General features: G+C 32.7%; 1 long non-coding RNA gene across 1 annotated transcript; it reads left to right on the forward strand.

The window, feature by feature from the left end:
- The first annotated feature begins 5,054 nt into the window (after positions 1-5,054).
- Positions 5,055-6,739, forward strand: LOC107005879. The gene is made up of 2 exons (XR_001454960.2): positions 5,055-5,403; positions 5,917-6,739. It is a non-coding gene; the product is annotated as an uncharacterized LOC107005879 (long non-coding RNA).
- Positions 6,740-7,819: the final 1,080 nt, after the last annotated feature.

The following is a 7,819-nucleotide window of genomic DNA, read 5'->3' on the forward strand; positions in this document are numbered from 1 at the left end:
AGGAAAATCCAGTGGGACAAAACCTCGGTCAAGGATAAAAGAGTGCAACGCGTATTATACTCCCCCTGATTAAAACATCACTTAATTTCTTGTGATGATGTCTCCAATCTTGTACACAAACTTCTCAAATATTGATACTGACAGTGTCTTTGTGATCAAATGACATTCACGAAGATGTTGCATCGTTGAACTCATCTGACGAGGCTTTGAGCTTAGCCGAATACATTATAAAATATCATTCTATTTGTCATGACCTCGTTGTTGCTAGTAAATTGCACATTAAACTTGTTCATAACAATAATCATCTTGTGGACACTTTCATTTACAATTGATTATCTCTGTACATTGTGGTTGGTAATTTTTTTTTCGAAGAAAAACCACATATTTCCTTAATATGGTGTGTCATTGATCTCAACCAGACACACTCTCGACTTGCTTCATGGAGGGATTTTGTTTCTACATAGCAACATTTGCTCCATTGATCGCTAGGATATTGTTGTGCCTCCATATGCAAACAAATAGCGTATTTGAGATCGTGCTTTATGCGGATCAGATAAATATTCTTCATCTGCATAACGAATTAACTCTGACTTGAATTCTTCAAGATAGAATGAATCCATGTCTATGATCCTTCAAAGATATTCAAGTACATACACAACACCATTTCAATGTCCTTTTGTTGGGGAGGAACCGAATCTTGCTGGTAAATTTACTGTAAAATAGATATCTGGTCGAGTATTGTTAGCAAGATGCATTAGTACCCTGATTGAACTAAGATATGGAGTTTCATCACCAAAAAGCTCTTCACCCTTCTCTTGAGATCAAAATGAATCATCATTTATTTCAAGTGATCTCATAATCATTGGGGTACTCAATGAATATGATTTATCCATATAAAAACGCATCAAAACATATCAGTGTATGTGAACTAATAGACAAATATTTCATTTTTCAAATTATCAATCTCTAGGTCAAGACAAAATTTTGTCTTACCGAGACCTTTTCATAAAAATACAAGGACAATTAGGGTCGTTCTTTTTTATCCTTTTTTTTCTGAACTGTATAAAGATTTTTGAAGCTTTATTGTAAAAGTTTCATTCAAACTCTTATATGCTTCACACACCTCGATTACTGTAAGGATTTTTATATAACCTTCATTATTGTCTAGCTAGACATGATAATTATTCATTATATGTATTCAAGTTTTTTTTATATGTTGCCACATCAAAACAAAGCTCATCACATCCATCATAGGAGAAAACATCTCCAATAATGTCAGAATTTTTGCAACAAATCTTTATGCCCCAAGGCACAAGTTGTACTTGATTATCACATAATAGAATATTGTACCCCATTGACATTATACCTTGATTTAAGAACTACCAGTCCAAAATGTCACTTTTTTTAAGTGAAAAAAAAATATACTTGAATTGTGCATTTTACTTGCCAATCATTTATCTGTCCACACTATATGACAAATTTGAATTCGAGATCCTAGCCACAATTTATATCAATGAGCTCTTCCTCATATCAAAGATACTGTCGACGGTAATTTAATATCGATCCAATAAGACATATTTCTTTCTTTACTTTTGTTGTACCATAGGTACACAACCAATGATTTTTTTTTATTGTCATACAATATATTTGATCATGACCACAACCTTTATAGGCAAGAATTACCTCTTTCTTTTTGCCCTTTCGGTAGTTCATAACAAACATACCATAATATTCATGACGTATAAACGCACACGATTATTGACCGTTCATGTCAAATACAATTTATTTATTTCTCTCAAACCTCCCGTAGAGGTGAGTTATGACATATATCCAACCATACATGAATGTATTCTTATTCATATTTTTCATATTCACTTTCTAGAATAAAAAAACATTCACATGCTTATTACAAGTCACAATCTCTTCATGAGTTGATGATAACCATGTCATACCTTATATTTGACATATTCACATGGTCCACCTCAACATCACTTTGAAAAATTAAGTTTACCACCACTTTATATTCTTCTATTTTGATGGAGGATTTATAAAACTTGTCAAATTATTGGTTGCCGACATTCACAAGTCCAATGACCTTTCATACCATTTTCATAATAAAAATTGCCTTCACATTTTCAAGGAATATTTGAAAAACCCATAGCGTTCTTCCTTTTATAATTACCACAACGATGACTATTATAATTTCGGAAAAGGGTCTAAAATACCCTCGAAATATTTAATATGGTACAAAACTATCCTCCATCCACCTATTGGCTCCAAAATACCCTTTTCACCCACCTATTGGCTCCGAAATACCCTTGTCATCCACCTTTGGGTTAAAAATTGACCACTTATTTAACGGTTTCAAATTTAAACTATTCAAATATTTTTTAGAATACTTGACTCTTAACTATTTTATTAAATATTATTTATAAACTAACCTAGTACCCACCCATTACTAATTAAGCCCTACACAATTAACAAACTATTTTTGATATCAAAATTACCCTAAACAGTACTAAAGCACAATGAAATTACCGATTTCTGAAAATGACATTCAAATTTATTGAGTCCGAATTGAAGCCCCAATTAAATTTAGATTGATCCGCTTATATAGGAGAACACTTTCGACAGAATTTCGTTTCAAGCTTGAATTCGAAATTTAGGATTAAAGGTAAAGAAGTAGCACCTCTCAAATTAATTCATGCACTTTTAAATATAATTTTATAAATATATATATTTTTTAAATATTAATACTTTAATATATTCTTTTTTTAAAAAGTTATCTATTAAGTAACATCACATAATTGAGGCAAATGAATAATTAAGATGAACATAGTTAGACTTTTAACATTATCGGTAATTTGTACTTAGACACTTGAATTATAATTTTTGTTAAGGACTTGAATGTATGATAATGTACTTCTATAGACATTTTCGCCTCAAATTTTTAGAAATACTCATTGTAGTAGCTTTCTTGTTGTGCATTAGTAATGGAGCGGGTTTATTCATTGGGTGGTGGTTTAATTAGTAATGGGTGAGTAGTAGATTGGTTAATAAATTATATTAATAAGTTAAATTATAACAAATAATTGAGCGTCGTGCATTAAAAAATATTTAAATAATTTAAATTTAAAATCGTTAAATAAGTAGTTAATTTTGAACCCAAAGGTGGATAAGAAGGGTATTTTGGAGTCAATAGGTGGATGAGAAGGATATTTTGGAGCCAATAGGTGGATGGAGGGTAATTTTGTACCATTTCTGATACTTCAAGGGTATTTTAGGCCCTTTTCCGATTATAATTCCTTCATTTCACGCCCTTTTTCATATTGTTAATCATTTGTCATCTTTCAGACTAATTATTTACTGCTACACATTCAATACGATAGAATGAATCAAGTCAACATCGGATTTTTAAAGTTATCATATGTTGCTACCACATTCTTTTCAAGGAATAGAGCAAATTCAATAGGACGAATTTCAAGACTTTTCATCAAAGCCTTAGTCATCATTATATCATCACTATGGTGCATTAACTCAAACTCAATGTCTTATCCATATAAGGCACATTAGTCATAATTCTATGTGACTTGAGCCCAATACATTATCATCACGGTGCATCAAAACTCAAATTGATGTCTTACCCCCTTGGCGCGATAGAATTTGAATCTATCGTCTTATCCTCAAATATTTTTCATTATGTGCATCTGGACTCAACCTGATGTCTTACCCTTTTGGTGTGATTAAACTTGAATCCACCGTCTTACCCTTAACCAACGATATAACAAATCGAAGTACAACATGACTTAGCCTTTGAGCTTTTCAAAACAATCAAAATAATATTCAAACTCAATCTATTAAAACTTTATACCTTTTTCCATTTAAGAAATTTTGTATAGCAGGTCATATTCAACCAATAGTATATGCCTTCCGTTCCAATGTTAGTGACTGAACACTATTGCATTCTAAATCATAAATTAGTTTAGAAAATACATACCTGATTTTATGCAAATAATACCTTGATTCTCATAACGAGATCAACCAAAACATCAGTTAAAGAAAAACTAAAACTCACTCTCAATTGATTAGAGATTCGTGCTGATAACGTGTTATAAAATCAAGCTCATAAGAATATAATTATAAAGAGAAGAAGGCAAGAGAAGTAGATAGAAGAAGAGGAATTTTCTTCTTATTCAAGTGTATGTAAGGCTCATGTGTATATCATACAATAGTGAATGAACAACCTTATTTATAGGTTGAGAAATCACTCCAAAAGTCTCCATATTAAGTATCATAATAAATAGATATATTCTTATCCAAAAGTTCATAAAACCTATTGACTATAAATAGTTGTTCATGTACTAAATTTATGGATTATCTACTCATTCAATCAATTTATAACATATTAATCATTTTCCCATTTTTAACATTTTGTTCCTCCTCTTCCTTTTTTTAGTTTCTTTTTCCTTATTTGTTTTTGAATGTTGATTTCTTTTCTTCTTCTCTCTGCTCTTTTGTTTTTATTAATTTTTTAATTTGTTTCTTTTCTTTCCCTAACAAATTTACTGATTTGTTTTTCTTTATCTCTCTTTTCTTTCTTTATATTTCTATAAAATTCTTTTATTTATTCCATATTTATAATAAATTTCTGAATAAAGTTCATATCTTCTCTTAATTATGTACTTTAACAATTCGAATGAAAGCGATAATCATCTTATGTTTTATGCTTATTCCAAAAATCAATTATTATTTTTCTTTCAAAATATATATTCTAAAATATATTTCACAAAGCTTTTCTGTATCACTAATCAATTAAACTTTAGTTTTTATATCCTAATCTAACAAGTCTAAAATAAACTATTATATCCTAATCACTTTGAATAATCAAATATCTAAGCAATTAAATAATGAGCACACAATTAACTACATGGTTGGTGAATTATGAGAACCATTTCAAGCTGATGGGCAAATTGGTCTTTACTCAATTAAGATATTTTGTAAAGTTGTTAACAAATTTGTTAGACATAGTTAGTTAGCTGGTTTGCATAGTTACTTAGTCTTCTAACTATATAATGTACTCTATTGTTCATATTGAAATAAGATTGATTCTCCTTTTTCTCTCTCAAGCCTTACTCTTTGTGTGATTCTCAAGCTCATGAGTTCTTCCATGGCTGCTTACATGGTATAAGAGCCTCCATTATTAACATGAAGTATTCCTTTCCTCAACTCAATGCAGCAAGCTTGCATGAAGTTATCTCATCTAGTTCAGATCTGAGTCGCGAAAACATAGCAATCGAAGAGGAGCAAATAAACACAAATGAAGTGTATGTTTAACAGACAATTCACGCCATTCCTACACAATCACAATCACCCGCTTTTTTCTGAAGCCAACTGACACTCTAGGTAGTTCTCTCATCTCACTTCAGTTAATTGGATCTAATAACTATGCTTTATGGAGTGGATCTATGAGAATTGGTCTGCTAGGCACAAGCAAGTTGGGGTTTGTGGATGGTAGGTTTCCAAAGTCTTCAATTTCCAGCAATATATCATGACCAGTGGGAGAAAGTAAATGTTGTAGTATTGTCTTGGATCATAAATTCAGTCAGACCTGGTCTTCTAAGTACTGTAGTATATGCATCAAATGCTAGCAAAGTATGGGAGGATCTAAATGAGAGATTTAACAAAGTTAATGGATCTAGATAACTATTTCTATTAAAAGAGATTCATACTCTCACTCAAGGAGCAATGACGATTGTTGATTACTTCTCTAAGTTGAGGGATCTAGGATGAGTTTGATGCCATCACGCCTTGCCCAGGGTGTGCTTGTCTAGAATCCAAAAGCTACTTGCAACATTTCGAATATCAAAGGTTACTTCTATTCTTAATGGGACTGAATGAGTCATATTCTCATTGTAGGAGTCAAATAACAAGGCCTACTCAATGTTGATTGATCAGGAGAGCCAGAGAACATTGGTCAAATTTACCCAGGGGATGCACATTGGTGATACACATGATAGAACTGCTTTGTTAAGTAAAACCAGACCTAGTCAGAATGATGTTACTGCATTATTTGGCAACAATAGAATCACTAATCATATGAGTGGGAGTGGAGCTTCACATCATGGTGCTAGTAGTAACTACAACTATAAAGGAAAAATTCTTGGTCTTGTATGAAGTTTGTGGTTTCGAAGGACACACAATGGATACCTATTACAGGATTGGTGGTTATCTCGCTGATTGTAAAGTCAAAAAGAAGGGGTGCGAGCATATTACCAGTTCAACCATGAAGGTACTATTCCCTTTGCCAATCATACTAGTGTTCTGAATGCAGGCACATGAACAAGCAGTCAACTCAGCTACTGGCACATGAACAAGCAGTCAATTCAGCTACTGGCATCAACAAATTGGTCATCAATTACGTCTGTAGCAATTTCCCATCGAAGGTTACTCACTAAACCTCCATATACTATTAAAATTAGCCAAAATTACTAATCTTTGTGATACCTTATATTCTCTTCATTTCCGGCTCCCTGTGGAGATTTGTGAGGTATGTGTTTGTCTTCTCAGCGAACGTTCTTACTCCTATTTATGATTTTGTTTTAGTTGAAAGACAATGTCATATTAGACTTGCGTATTTTATTTCATTCTAATATTTAAATTAGAGTCTTGTACACATGACAATCAAATTTTAGGGGTATTTCTTTGAGTTGATTATAAAATTTCTGCATTTTTATTATAATAGTTGAGTTTTAGACTGACTTGTATTGGTGGGATAAGATGAATGCCATCACGTCCATTTTTGGATTGTGACAATTAGTTAAACAAAGTAAAAAAAAAATCACAGAACAGCGAGAAGTCATCCATGAATACTTTAACAAAATTTTCCACCATATCATGGAAGATTGCCATCATACATATTTGAAATGTGGATGGGGCATTGCACAAGACGAATAACATGCGATTGAATGCATAAGTGCCATATGGGAAAGTGAATGTATTCTTCTCTTAATCTTCTTGTGCAATGACGATATGATTATACCCTAAATAACCATCCATAAAGCAGTTATATTCTTGACAAGACAACCTTTCCAACGTTTGATCAATGAAATGTACTGCATAGTTTTCCTTCCTGGTGGCATCATTAAGCTTCCTGTAGTCCATGCAGATCCTCAACCCGTCATTATTCTTGTAGGGAGTAAACTCATTTTTTTGATTTGTCAAAACTGTTATTCCACCCTTCTTGGGCACACAATGTGTTGCACTTACCCATATACTGTCTGATATTGGGTACATAATCCCTGCATCTAGCCACTTGATGACCTCTTTTATGAGAACATCCTTCATCAATGAATTTAGTCTCCGCTGATGTTGTGCACTTGCCTTGTACCCTTCTTCCATGTGTATTTTGTGCATGCACAACGCGGGACTAATAACATGGACGTTAGACATTTTCCACCCTAGATCTGCTTTTCTCATTTTCAAAATGAGTAATGCAGCTTCCACCTGTTCGTCAAATAATGTTGTAGAAAAATATCGGTAAAGTTTTATCTTCACCCAAAAAAGCATACCTGAGGTGGGATGACATGGCTTTCAACTCCAGCGTAAGTGCTTCTTCAATGGAGGACTTGAATTGAGGACCCAACACCCTATTTATAGGCTTTCAACGATCTCCAGATGTAACTATAAGTGACACATTAAGATATTGCACAATTTCTTGTGCTTCAGCATCCCCATATATATATATATCATGACCCACTAACACTCGCTCTGGAGGATCCTCAGAAACAATGTATTTAGCTTCTGCCTCAAGATCTATCAA

The sequence above is a fragment of the Solanum pennellii genome, chromosome 12, assembly GCF_001406875.1.
Source record: "Solanum pennellii chromosome 12, SPENNV200".
In the NCBI taxonomy this organism is placed as follows: domain Eukaryota; kingdom Viridiplantae; phylum Streptophyta; class Magnoliopsida; order Solanales; family Solanaceae; genus Solanum; species Solanum pennellii.